Source organism: Cervus elaphus, chromosome 11 (genome assembly GCF_910594005.1).
Source record: "Cervus elaphus chromosome 11, mCerEla1.1, whole genome shotgun sequence".
NCBI lineage: Eukaryota > Metazoa > Chordata > Mammalia > Artiodactyla > Cervidae > Cervus > Cervus elaphus.
In genome coordinates, this window is record NC_057825.1 from 12,022,441 (window position 1) to 12,036,998 (window position 14,558).

The window sequence follows — 14,558 nt, forward strand, 5'->3', positions numbered from 1 at the left end:
CTCCCTGTCCATCACAAACTCCCGGAGTTTACTCAAACTCATGCCCATCGAGTCAGTGATGCCATCCAGCCATCTCATCCTCTGTCACGCCCTTCTCCTCCTGCCCCCAATCCCTCCCAGCCTCAGGGTCTTTTCTAATGAGTCAACTCTTCGCATGAGGTGGCCAAAGTATTGGAGTTTCAGCTATAGCATCAGTCCTTCCAATGAACACCCAGGACTTATCTCCTTCAGGATGGACTGGTTGGATCTCCTTGCAGTCCAAGGGACTCTCAAGAGTCTTCTCCAACACCACAGTTCAAAAGCATCAGTTTTTCGGCACTCAGCTTTCTTCACAGTCCAACTCTCACATCCATACATAACCACTGGAGAAACCATAGCCTTGACCAGACGGACCTTTGTTGGCAAATTAATGTGTCTGCTTTTTAATATGCTATCTAGGTTGGTCATAACTTTCCTTCCGAGGAGTAAGCGTCTTTTAATTTCATGGCTGCAGTCACCATCTGCAATGATTTTGGAGCCCAAAAAAATAAAGTCAGACACTGTTTCCACTGTTTCCCCATCTATTTCCCATGAGGTGATGGGACCAGATGCCATGATCTTAGTTTTCTGAATGTTAAGCTTTAAGCCAACTTTTTCACTCTGCTCTTTCACTTTCATCAAGAGGCTTTTTAGTTCCTCTTCACTTTCTGCCATAAGGGTGGTGTCATCTGCATATCTGAGGTTATTGATATTTCTCCTGGCAATCTTGATTCCAGCTTGTGCTTCTTCCAGCCCAGCGTTTCTCATGATGTACTCTGCATATAAGTTAAAGAAGCAGGGTGACAATATACAGCCTTGACGTACTCCTTTTCCTATTTGGAACCAGTCTATTGTTCCATGTCCAGTTCTAACTGTTGCTTCCTGACCTGCATACAGGTTTCTCAAGAGGCAGGTCAGGTGGTCTGGTATTCCCATCTCTTTCAGAATTTTCCACAGTTTATTGTAATCCACACAGTCGAAGGCTTTGGCATAGTCAATAAAGCGGAAATAGATGTTTTTCTGGAACTCTCTAGCTTTTTCGATGATCCAGTGGATATTGGCAATTTGATCTCTGGTTCCTCTGCCTTTTCTAAAACCAGCTTGAACATCTGGAAGTTCTCGGTTCATATACTGCTGAAGCCTAGCTTGGCAGTAGTTGGCCAACTCTAAACATGTGTTGGGTTTTGGAGTCTTAATTTTTTCTCTTTTAAATGTTGCTTATATGGCATATGTGCTTTTATATGTATATATATTTCAGAATTCTTAAAAAGTTTAAAAAGCAATATTATCCCCGTTTTACAGAATGACCCATTCACTCAGAGACATGGGTTAACTTGCCTAAGGCCACATGGTAGTCATAGAAGAGACAAGCACATAGGTCATTATGATGTAGTGTCAGGGGAAGGGAGGTTTTGGCTTCAGGAATTCTTTGAAAGTTAAAAAGCCCTTTTTATCCTGAAATTTTACAATACAGAGATAGAGACAAAGTAGTCATTGTATAAACATTAAGAATCAGACTTGCACAAGATTTCACAGTGGCAGTTCTAGAAATGAGAAGATAGTGAAGCAGTGCCTAAACTTCTAAGGGAAAAATATTTCTTACCTAAAATTCCATCTTTATCTAATCAAAGTGCTCAGGAGAGAGTGGCGCCAGCCCCTACCACACCTGTCAACCTGTGGTAGCTAGTCCTCCACTCACCTTCTCTGTTGTGGATGAACTGTCCATTCTCTCTAGGCCAACCATTCTGCTTGTCCACCTGACTTCATTCAGCAAATAGTTTCTGTGGCACTGTCATAGGTACTGGTGATACAGCAGTGAACAAAATAGGCAAAAGTCCCTGTCATATGAAGTTTATGTTCTAGTAGAGTAGATCAGTAAATGAGGTGGGTTAAAAATATAGAATAGTAACTAGTTCTAAGTACTGCATGCTAAGTCACTTCAGTCATGTCCAACTCTGTGCAAACCATGGACAGCAGCCCACCAGGCTCCTCCATCCCTGGGATTCTCCAGGCAAGAATACTGGAGTGGGTTTCCATTTCCTTCTTCAATGCAGGGAGTACAATAAAGCAGAGGAGGAGATTGGATGGGGATGGGTGTGGCAGGGATGGCAGTTTAGATAGATGACCAAGGAGTGCCTCATAGGAAAGCTAACATTGCAACATCCTTCTTGTTACCTTACGGAATTCCTCCAGTATTGAGCTTTCTCTCTCCTGCGTCATTTTTTTTTTTTTTCTTTTTTCTTCACTGGTACAGTCTTACACACTTACTAGCACAGTATAGTGTCTCCCAAACTTCAAAACAAAACATCCTTAAACACTTCCCTTTTATCCCATTTCTTTTCTTCCTTTTAGAATAAAATTCCTCAAGAGAGTTACTTCTGTTTAGTGTCTAATTCCTCTCCTCTCATTCTCTCCTCTGTCTTGTGTTGTGATTTAGCCCCTATCTCGACTGAAACAGCTTTTGTTTGGTCACCAATGACCTCATGTCAAATAAAATAGTTGCAAAACTCCTAGAATAGTCTGGCATAAGGTGTATGTATATGTTTTTGAAAAATTATTAATATCTATGATGGGAAGTCAAATACTAATGTTTAAAATTTTAAATTAAATACTTTTTTAAAATAAGGATATAAATATTGTGTTGAATGTGATTACTTTTGATTAAGGATAAAGGATATCATGAGACGGGCTGCTATTTGTCAGTAGTATAAGTCTTTAACACTTTTTGTTTTGTTTTTCAGGCTATAAACACATTACTTTGACTTAAAAACTTTTAAACAGACAGTTGATTCTTAACTGAGTTCTAAGTTTTACTAATTGATGGTGGAGCTCTCTTTAGGGAAGGAGAGGGTCATCTTTTACCTCACAGGGGTTCAGCAACATCCTGATCTGTTTTGTGCAGTTTCTCTGGGGATAGGTAGCTGAGTAGACATCCCTTTTATCCAAGCCTTTGGACCTCTTCAATTTTAGAGTTTAAAAGCTTTCTAATTGTTGCCTTTTACGTGCTCAATACTGACTTTTTATTATCTTTTTGATGAAGGAAAATGCAAAGAATACTGTAGCCTGAACTTTTTGATGACCCTCTCTTGACAGATCCAGATGTGGCCTGCCATACCTTGACAAACCACATTTTTCTCAATTTTGTTTCATAAAGATGTAGGCTTGATGCTTCTCAGACCCATCAGGCATCTGAAAGATAAAAGCTGTTGAACATCCCAGAGTGCCATATTTCATAAAACTGTGTGTCAATAGAGACAAACCCAGCCATGTTTAGTTCAGAGTCAGGTAATATTCATTTCAGGCTTTCTCGGTCAATAATGTTGTGATATTCTGTGTAAGAAAAATGTTAACTTCTTGTTCTTTTTGTGCAGTGTATATTGATTGTTTTCCTTTATAAATGATAAATAGGGAAGATTTAACTACATCTTGTTCTCTAATGTAAATGCTTCAATGAGATTTCTTCTAGCAAAAAGGCCCCATTTTTCTTCCAGATTTTCGTATCTGAGTTTAACTCAGATTGTTTTTTTGGTAACTCTTGTGGATAGCAAGTAGGTCTAAAATAAGACCTTTATAGAAATAATATCATCTGATTGCAACAGAAGTCCTAATTAATTGAGCCTCCACACCTAATTATTTGTGTGATACCCACAACTATGAAAAGAATTACTGTTTTTCTAATAGTATGTTGTGTCGATTAATCACTCAGCCTTGTCTGACTCTGTGACCCCATGGACTATAAGCCCACCAGGCTCCCTGTCCGTGAAATTTTCCAGGCAAGCATACTGGAGTGGGTTGCCATTTCCTTCTCCAAGTACACCTTGTAGAGAAGGAAAAAACCCAAAAAAGCCCAGTATCTCTCCCTGTCAATTTCTTCCTATTAGTCCCAGAAAATGTGTCTTGGTGGCCTGGAGAGTGGTGGGTGATACTTCTTTTTCCCCACAGCACCCTCAGTTGTGGCCTTTAGTAGACACTTTAGTGTTGGTGTGAAGGGTTGGGTAACTTCCCAGCCTTGCTCCAGTCCTGTCCTATCCACTTCCATTCACAGCATCCACTGTCTTAGCACCACCCGGACTTGTGACCTAAGAAGAGTCAGTTTGTGGACTAGGGAATTTTTCAGATCTTAGCTTCATCTTTACTTCTTTCCTGATCAGCTCTACCTGGTCATGACTACCCTGACTTGTAGAGTGGGCCATGTCCCTAAATGATGTGTATAAAGCTTTTCTAGCTCATCTGGGCTAGAAAGAACTAATCCTGTTCGCTTATCTGCAGCCCTTGGAGCCTAGATGAGAATGGCAGTTTTAGAAGGTTTGAAATTCTGGCCCAGAGCCAGGGCCTCTCTGCCTGCACACTCCACTCTGCATGTTCCAGCCGTCTGAACAAACTGCATTATTTTGTTTCAAACTGTGCTCAAGGGAAGCCAAGACCTTGTAACTGGAAACTTACCAAACAGAGAATTCTAAGACTAAATTTAGTGTTCCATTTAAAAAAATAAAATAAATTGAACATTTTGTTTGTTCATCTTTTATATGTTAAAAGAGAGATTAACCTAGTTCACACTAACAACCTAAGAAGAGTATTCAAAGAAGTGAGAAGAAAACTAATCCCTTTTGGTGAAGAGGGAAATCCTTAACAAAATGTAATGAAGTGGCATGAAATACAGACTCTGCAGCCAAACTTTCAAATAGCATAGCCTCTCTAATCTCCATCACATAAAATTTTATTGTGGCTCAGAGAATATTAAAAACTGTTAGAAATAAATGAAAGGAACTTCCATTGGCAGGAAATAGAAAAGATTGGTATGTTTTATTTATGTGGTTTTTCTCTGGTCTTTAAATGTAAATACACTTAGCTTCTTTTTGAACTATGTTCTTCATTTAATTATGTGCGAGTTTCTTTTCTCTTGTTCATGTTAGACTATAAGAATGAAGAACATTGATGTTATAGAAAATGTATAAGCTTTATAATATATAGAGTAACAACAGTTTAATTTGCAGTACTTTAAAAATTGTGACTTCAACCAGCCATGGTTTCCCTACTAGTTCTTACTTCCTCTCCTGCCCTTCTTGCACATTGAGCACATGTTTTGGACTAAACAGAGGATTCAGATTGTTAGTGATTCCCAAATGCTGATCCCTGAGTTAGTTGTGTTAGAAATCACTCAGAGAGCTTATTAAAAATTTAAGTTCTCAGCTACAAAAAGGAATGCATTCGAGTCAGTTCTAATGAGTTGGATGAACCTGGAGCCTATTATACAGAGTGAAGTAAGTTGAAAAGAAAGACAAATTCTATATATTAACGCATATATATGGAATTTAGAAAGACAACACCAATGATCCTACATGCAGGGCAGCAAAGGAGACACAGATGTAAAGAACAAAAACTTTTGGACTCAGAGGGAGAAGGAGAGTGTGGGATGATTTGAGAGAATAGCATTGAAACGTGTACATTACCATATGTAAAATAGATGACCAGTGGAAGTTCGATGCATGAAGCAAGGCACTCAAAGCCGGTGCTCTGGGACAACCCCAGAGGAATAGGCTAAGGAGGGAGGTGGGAGGGGGATTCAGGATGGGGTGGGACAAAGGTATACCTGTGGCTGATTCATGTTGATGTATGGCTAAAACCATCACAGTGTTGTAAACTAATTATTCTCCAATTTAAATAAAAATAATAATAGATAAAAATTTAAGTTCTTGGGTACCACCTCTAGACATTCTGATTCAGGTCTAAGATGGGACTGTGGAATGTCTATTTTTTAAGGTTTCCCGAATTACTGATACATAACCAGATTCAGAACCAGTTCTCTAAGACAGTATTTATTCTTTGATTATTTTGCATCAGTAGAGTCCTTTTCATATTGAGACTATGTAATAAAGGCTGATTAAGTTTGTTTAGAAGACATTTGTGAGTACTGCTGCTGCTGCTAGGTCGCTTCAGTCGTGTCTGACTCTGTGCGACCCCATAGGCGGCAGCCCACCAGGCTCCTCTTTCCACGGGATTCTCCAGGCAAGAATACTGGAGTGGGTTGCCATTTCCTTCTCCATTTGTGAGTACAGATTAGCACTAAAAAATTATTTCCATATTTCTGAGAGAGCTTTGACTTTTGACACTGGCTAGTCTAGAATAAGACAGAGCTAAGAGTAATTTAACCTCTCAGTACTATTGGGTGCTAATGTAGTCCACTAGGGTAATTTTAGATAAATCTGTATAAATAGGTGATGTTTCTTTCCAGCCATTGCATTGAGAACATTGGCAGAGTATCTTGTGTATTATTTTAGTGGTGTAGTCAGTTTGTGAAATAAATTGTATGTTTCTTAGATTATAGAATTGATAACTTTTTTATATGACTCTTTTAAGAATCAGATCTCTACCAAAAAACACTGATAGGTGATGTTCAAGTCACTGACATCTTAATATACTTGCAAAAGCCCTAATGGCACTCACATTGGCAGACATCTATGGATTTTGTTAACACAATTGGAGCACCTACTATGTGGTCAGAGGTCAAGAACTCAAAATTTTTTTTAATTTCTGCAAGCTGAAAGCATGGTCACTGATGAGCAAATGAAGTGTGATATGAGGTTAGACTAAAGCATTAGGAGTTCATAGAGACCTTGTGAAAATTCATGTTTTTTCTCTTCTGCTGTCTTGATATCTATGTGTTTTCCCTACTAGATTATTCAGACAGCCCTGCTTCTGCTATCTTTTCCCAAGAAAAAGGACAGCAACATGGAAGGAGAGAGCACCAGGCTTCAAGTCAAGATGGTTTTGTTGAATTTCTTCCTATGTAACTTGATCCTCCCTAGCCATGTTGCCCCAGGCAACTTAATCTTTTCAGTAAAAAGAGGGTAGTGTTAATACTCCCCTCAGGGTTTTTGAAAGATATGAAAGCCTGTAGCCCATTGCTGGACATATACTACTCATTTAGTAAATGTTGACTCTGAATCCTACCTTTTCAGGGCAATAAACTCTGATTGACTTTCTGAAGCAAAGAAGGCGATAGAGATCCTGGAAGAGCTCTGAAGATTTAATTAGTACAACTGGTGAGAGTAGATGGTGAATGAATCCAAGCAACAGAATAGTCATGGCAACTCGTATGAGATTTTCCATATCCACCCACTTCTCACTAGTCACATAGTATAGTCATTGACTAAATTGACATTTCCTGTCCAAATCTCCACAGGCATCACTGCGTAGAGCAGGAGTGGCCTAAGAAACTGCTGTGTTCACTTGACCCAGCATTACCACCAGAGCAGACTCCCAGGGAGGAAGACTGTTTTCTGTCTTCATCCTTCCAGGTTCTGCTCTCCTGCCTCTCTCTCTCTCTGTCTCTGGCAGGCAGGCCTGATTCTTGCCCCAGGCAGAATTAAAGATTCCTTCTTTATATGCTAGCACACTTGAACCTCTATTATAGCAACTCTTTCATAATGCTTTTGTGTTGAAGTTGATTGTGTGCATTTTGATCTTTTTCTCTCTATTTTGAATTGCTTGAGGGCATGGTGTGTACACATAGTGTATTCTCGGTAATTGTCTATTTAATTCAGGTCGTATCACAGAAGCCGTTTCCTATGAGCTAAGAGCACAAACTCTGGAGCTCGTCTCCCTAAGTTTATAGCCTACTTCTGCCACTACTGTGACCTTACACAAGATCACACAAGATCCAAGACCTTGACATCTAGGAATCTTAATTTCCTCATCTATAAATGAGAACAATAATGCTACCTACTTTATAGGGCTACAGTGAAGATTAAATGAGTTAAATTGTATATGTGAAGCACTTAGAACAGTGTTTGGCAGATAGTAAATGATGAGTAAGTGGTCACTGTGATGTCTGGTCATAGCTTCAATCTTTCTGAATTCAGTGTTACTTTCTGAGATTGAATTTATCTGACAAAACTATACAGGGGGAGGTTTTTTCTTCCCCCTATGCCTTCAAATATCGTAACTCCTACTGCCTCAAGTTTTCTTAGTTTCTTTTTCACATACAGGATGACTGATAGCTAGGTATTCATGATTCTGTGTTCAATTATGCTTCCTTTCTTTTAAAAAATGTGATTCTTTATTAAAGCAATAAATTAGCTAAATACAAATTATGACCTTAGAAATATTTTCAAAGAAATATAAATATTCACTTATACTAGACTTGAGGTGGAAAATAGATTTTTTTCTTGAGTGCCAGCTGCAACTCACTGACAGTGGTTGCATCTTTGCAGGGATCTGCAGGGCACATCCTGACTCCAGGATCAATTAGACTATCTGTCACAGACACAGAATGGAGAAGTGGCTGTCCATGAATTAAAATGAATTATTATCAATCCCAATGTAATTTTATCTTTTTTCTTTATCATCTTACAAAAAAGTCTGCTGTTTCCTCACGTATGATGCTGCAGGCTTATTTACACAGTAGTTTGTAATACCACAATGTCTGCCTCTGCTTTGGTAGCTAAAACTTTTTTCTGATGGTTTTAATTGCTTTGATGTTTTGAAGTGTCAGATCTTGGCATGAAACTTGTTGCTCTTGTTAATAACTTACTCTGATCACTCTAGTTAGTAAGTAGCTTTAAGAACAAAGAGGGGAAGGCGGGAAGAGATGCGATTGAGTAGGCAAGTGATTGCCTGGAAAGCTTCCTCCTGGTCTGGATGATCTTTCTCTTAGTGGAAGGCACTCAACTTGACTCCATGGTGCTGTGTTGGTTTTTGTGGAAGTTTTTCCCTTCCCTTTCCCAAGAAGGGTTCCACCCAACTGAAAGAAAAACTATTTGAAGAAAGATTGCCCTTCCAACCCCAGAAAAAAATAAATACTGAAGCATTGAATTTGACTTCTAAGAAAAGCAGAGCATTCTTTACTCTTTTCCTTCTTTCTGCTCACATGTCCAGTTTCTGTCTAGAGTAGCTGAAAGCCTTTAATTTCTTAGGTTTTCTAAGTTCTCTTTCCGCTAAAGCACCTTGGATAGTTTCTTAAAAAGTCAACTCTTCCCTCACTAACTATAGTACATACAATTGAGCCATTTATAAAGGTTTTTCTGATATTCTTCAAAGGTTTGAGTACATTGACTTTCAGAGTCCCTGAAAGTTTTACTTAAGACTTTTTGCTGATTTTATAGTGGGTTTTACATGTGAGAATAAAATAAAAATCAAAACACTGTTTGAATCACATTGTCTGAATCACTGCACCATTTACTTCCTTATGACTTGAAGGGTGCTTTGTAATTAAATAGAAGAATCTAGTTCTCAAATTGAGAAAGCTAACAACTTTTGTAAGATTCATACAGTTTTGTACAATTGTTCTACATAAGATTATTCTTGGCTGAAATAAGTAGACTGAAAAATGACCCGTCTTTAAGGTTAATAACCTGGTATTCTTTCTATATTCTTTGTTTTATCAGTTTCCCGATGTTAGGGTTCAGAGGAGGAATCCAGATGCCTCTAACCCTGTGATGAAGCAGGTGTCAGTTTAATCTTTTAACATTCTGAGTTCTTGTATTTGAAGAGTGACTCTGACCATCTGATTATCTGATTTTTTTTTTCCTTTTTTTCAACTTTTGAAACTTGCAATCTCAATACCTTTTTAGAATTTAGCTTCTAGTTGTGATCTATTAAGCAGTTTGTTAAATGCCTGATAATCTTGTCTACCATTCCTCATGATGTTAAGCTGGAGGCATTCTAACATTCCCCAAACACTTACTCAGCACCTGCTCTGTGTCAAGCATAGTTAGAGATAAGGAGAGGATCAAATGTGGTCTCTGTCCTTGAGGAACTCACATCTTTAGTCTCTTGCCCCTGGTCTCCTAAGATTATCTACCTCTGAGACCTTTAGAGTGTCAAGGGCCAAGCATGGAGGAAGGCTGTACTCTCCACAGTCAGGTGATAGAGATGAGGTGATTGAAAGGTGGTGCTTCCCAGAGACCACATGAATCTCAGGTGCACCCGTGATTGCAGAGATGAGAAAGCAAGACCAACTTTGAGACAGTCTGTTGTCCTTGTACTTAGTCAGTATGGCTAAGGAAAGTGAACTGGGGCAGAGGAGAAACATTCTTTACGTCAAAGGATAAGCAGTTTCTCTAGATCGACGTTGTCAAAACTGAAAGTGGGGACAGGTATCATGTAATCTAAGCTCTTGTTTTCTATATTGAGACCCAGGAGTGGAAATGACTTGCTCAGATCAAAAAGAGATTTAGTGGATATTCCATGAAAGTGTGTGAAAGCCAGACTTTCCAGTAGGACTTTCCAGGGCCCAAATGGGAATGTAAACCTTTCCCTTTAACACTCGTTAATTCATTGTCTAGATATGGATTAAAGATGCTACACTACCTTACTTAAATGTAACTTATCCTCAGGAAATGATCAGCTGTGTTTGTTTTTAAAATCATTTTCTGTTAATTGGTATTTTGCTTTAGATATTTGATCATCTAACAGCATGGCAAATTCTACATAATTTGGCCATGCCAACAGGGACACTATGTCACCTAGTTCAGAATCCTGAGCCTGGTGTATTGGCACAGTATAGATACTCAAAACATTTGTAGTTAACTTTTGTGTTGTGGAGGTGCCTATTATAGTCTGACAGACCTGGAGATGTCTCTTACTACAGAGTCCTGTCTGTCACTTACAAGCTGTGTGGCCTTGGGCAAGTCATTTCACCTCTGAAACTTTTCTTGTCTGTGAAGTGTGGTGTTGAATACATATGTGTACATACACACACATACACACTCCTACCTCTAAAACAGTGTTTTGCAAGATCCTAAACACCCAGGGGCTTCCCTGTGGCTCAGTGGTAGAGAATCTGCCTGCCAATGCCTTCAATGCAGGAGACGTGGGTTCGATCCCTGGGTCAGGAAGATCCCCTGGAGAAGGGCACGGCAACCCACTCCAGTATTCTTGCCTGGGAAATCCCATGGACAGAGGAGCCTGGTGGGCTACAGTCCATGGGATTGCAAAGAATCAGTCACGATTTAGCTACTGAACAACAACAAACCCCCAGGTGGCGCTAGTGGTAAAGAACCCACCTGCCAATGCAGGAGCTGTAAGAGAGGAGGGTTTGATCCCTGGGTCAGAAGATCCCCTGGTGTAGGAAATGCCAACCCACTGCAGTATTCTTGCCTGAAATATCCCATGGACAGAGGATCCTGGTGGGCTATAATCCATAGGGTCACAAAGAGTTGGACACAACTGAAGTACTAAAGTGACTTAACACATAAACCCCTGGCAAGGTGCCTGGCACATACGCTGTTGAGATTCCTTTTTTTCCTTAATGAGGGTCTCTTTACTTTTATTCCATGTTAAATTGCAGGATTCTCTTAGGAATCAGTTGGAATGGTATCTAAGATTGTGACAATCTGGGTATTATCCCTAAGAAATACCTCAAATTAAAAAAAAAAAAAAGTGTCTCTGATTTTTCAAATGTTATCCTTGATTGCTCTTCATTCGTGTCCTACCTCCACCGCCTCTCCTTTCTCTGCCTTTGCCTCAAAGGAAACTGTGCAGCCAAAAAGAAAGCTCCAAAATCAGACTGACCTCGTGCACCTTTAATTGAGGACAGAATTTGCTAAAAGTGCGTCCAAAAACCCACCAGTGGTTTACTTTACAATTTGTGTCCTGGCTAGACTAGCTATTGGCTGTGTAATTTGTCTAGTTTTGTCTGGAGTCTTAGACTATTCAGCTGCTTTAGGGCAAAATCTTTTGGGGTGTCATTAAGTGGGATTGATAATTGGCTTCTGATGAATATTCATTGTGACTAATGACTTTGGGCAAATTTTACACATACTATCTTTCTATTCTCCCACTGAGTGAGATTTTGATAGGATCATTTTCCTCAACTTGCACTTCAATTAAATATTCACAATACCCCTTTGTTGACGACAATCCAAATTATATACTTTCATTACTTTTAAATTTTGTATTCTGTAAGGAATGAGCATAGTCCTTTAGGACTCTTTTTTTTTTTTTTTTTTTTAAGAGAGTTGGTTTTAGAGGTTTGGTTTTTTTAAAGTGGCTAATGATAAGGTATGGAATATATATTATTTCTGATTAAGCAAAGATGTGTCATAACGCTTTTCTGTGGTCCACTTAGCCATTATTTCTAAGAAATGATACACATTGTGTGTGTCATTTAGTATTTTGGAAAAGAGCCAAACAACTCTTTTCGTTTGTTTGTTTGTTTTTTAACCAAATGGGTAAAGCATTTTATTATAGCTGCAGAGATTTGGCACTGAGAAAATCTCCCAATGAAAGTGATGATCACACATCTTAAAAGTTTGATTTTTAGGAGGGATAAGTAATTTTAAAACCTTGTCATTTAGCTTGCTAGGTTTTTTGTTTTTTTTTTTTTAGGCTAAGGAGACATGAAAAGGACATTGTCTGAAGATAAGATCCGTGCCACTGTGTTGCTTGAAATAGGATTTAGACTCAAACCAATTTAAGCTAAAAAGAGGCCGGTATTCAAGTTCTGTCTGAACCAGGAACATTCTATTAAAAGACTTTTTCAAAGAGAATTACCGGTGAATACACGTGATGATGATACCTTATATCTCTAGGTGGCACTATACAGATTTTTAAGTGCTTTTATTTATTTGGTCTGTTGTAGAGTTACAGAGTAGGCTATTATTAAATAAATGGATGGATGAATCCATTGACTTGATTTTCCAAAAGTAGTGTATTTGTATGTCTAAGCTTACTGTTATTGTTTTGGAATTTGAGTCTTATACCCTGTTCTCTGAGACTCATGAAAATGGTGGTCCAGAAGCATGAAAAACCAAGCCACTAGCTGTCTTTATGAGTATATTCTAAGTGGGAATTGTTTTTTATTTATTCAAGAAATATTGCATTACCTAGCACATAAACGTGTATATATGTGTTTATATTTACTATGCCACTGAGCAAAAGAGAGACAGGGTCTTTCTGCCCTTTACAGTGAGAGGACAAACTCACACAGTTTTAATCCCATCAGTGAAGGAGACAGATGCCCAGTGGAGCCATGCAAAGCTTTGCAGAAGAAGATAGTGAACAGACTCTAGGGGCATGGATCTGGGCCTGTGGGAATACAGAGGGCAGGGAAAGGAGTACATATATAATCCTAAATCTGCAAACAGTTTATTCCAAGGATAAACCTGGAGAAGATAGTAGGGACTGTGGCTGGAGATGCCTCTCTATAGGTAGATGGGAAGCTGAAGACACGAAGACATGCCTATTCCAGGTATGCCCCCAAGCACATTCAAAGCAGGATGTTACATGACTGGACCTGCACTTTAGAATGAGTACTTTGGCACTTGGTTAAAGGATGGAGAAGAAGAGAGCTGGGACTAAAGGCTGTTGTAAACCCTCCAGCCTGACTTCAGGGTGGAGTTGGAGTAAAGTTGGTTCATCTTCCACTCACTCAACACCAGAAAAGATTTTTTATCTCTTCTAAGCCCGAAGATATTAGTCATGTATAATAAGACAGCCTTTTTTATGTGGAAACCTACCAAGTTGAGAAAAGATGAATTAAACCTACAAGCCTTGTCAGAGTCACTGGGACTTGCTTTTGAGAGCTTGTTGGGTGAGCTCCCTGTTCATGGCATGTACCTGATTTAAAGAACAGGGTCTGGAGGGAAAAGGAGGGGAAAAGGTAGCAGCCGTGGGTTTAATACACAGCACTCACAACTGTGAACCATCAGCAGAATATCCAATTTAAAGCTGTTCATGTTACACTAACCTCTGGGATTCTTTTAACTGGGCCTTGCCGCGTCACTCTTTTGCCACGTAAATGTCCTTCTGTCAGCAAAGGCTGGTTAACAGCTTCCAAAAGAAGCAAAGTCCTCATGGGAACAGGCTTCCCAGAAACCAAAGAAACATTAAAGAAAAAAGACAGAAAGAAACACGTGTTGTTGGCTTTTGTCGCTTCATAGCCCTATCTCCAAAGGTGTTGGTTTTTTCCTTCTTTCACTGTACTGAATTTTGTAGCAGTTATATTCCATTGTATCTTTGTTTCCTAATTTTTCTGTTATATCAAATACTGATTGTATCATATATGTAACTCTTAAGAAAAAAAAGAAATATGAAATAGAGACAAGCCAAAAAGGAGGGAGTGGAAGGATGTTAGTAAACAGTGTTGGAGCCATTGATTAACTCTGTGGAAAAAATAAATTCTCACCTGAGCCCTTAAACCTAAATTAATTCCAGATGGATTAAAGAGTTAAATGCTGAGGAAGAATTTGGAGGACTTAGTATAAAAACAGTGGAAACCATCATGAAGGGAAATATTTGCCCATGTAATTATTTAAGCTTTCTCTTTATCCAAAAATTCAAAGAAAATTAAATAAGGATAAATTATTTTCAAAAACCCTTAGAAAAGATTACTGTCCTTTGCATATCCAGAGTTCTAAATCAATTAAAATATACTAAATTCTCTTCAGAAAAAGTGGACTAAGAATATGAACAGATCATTTACTTAAGAAATATAGTTTAAAAAAAAAAGAAATATAGTTTAGAACATATAATAAGATGTTCAACTTCAGTCATGATCAGAGAAATAAAAATAAAATGAAGATAGGTACAATGAGGTA

At 38.6% G+C, this 14,558-nt stretch overlaps 1 protein-coding gene across 8 annotated transcripts in view; it reads left to right on the forward strand.

The window, feature by feature from the left end:
- Nucleotides 1-14,558, forward strand: part of DENND1A (DENN domain containing 1A) — a 523,231-nt gene that overhangs the window by 283,931 nt on the left and 224,742 nt on the right. The window lies entirely within an intron of this gene.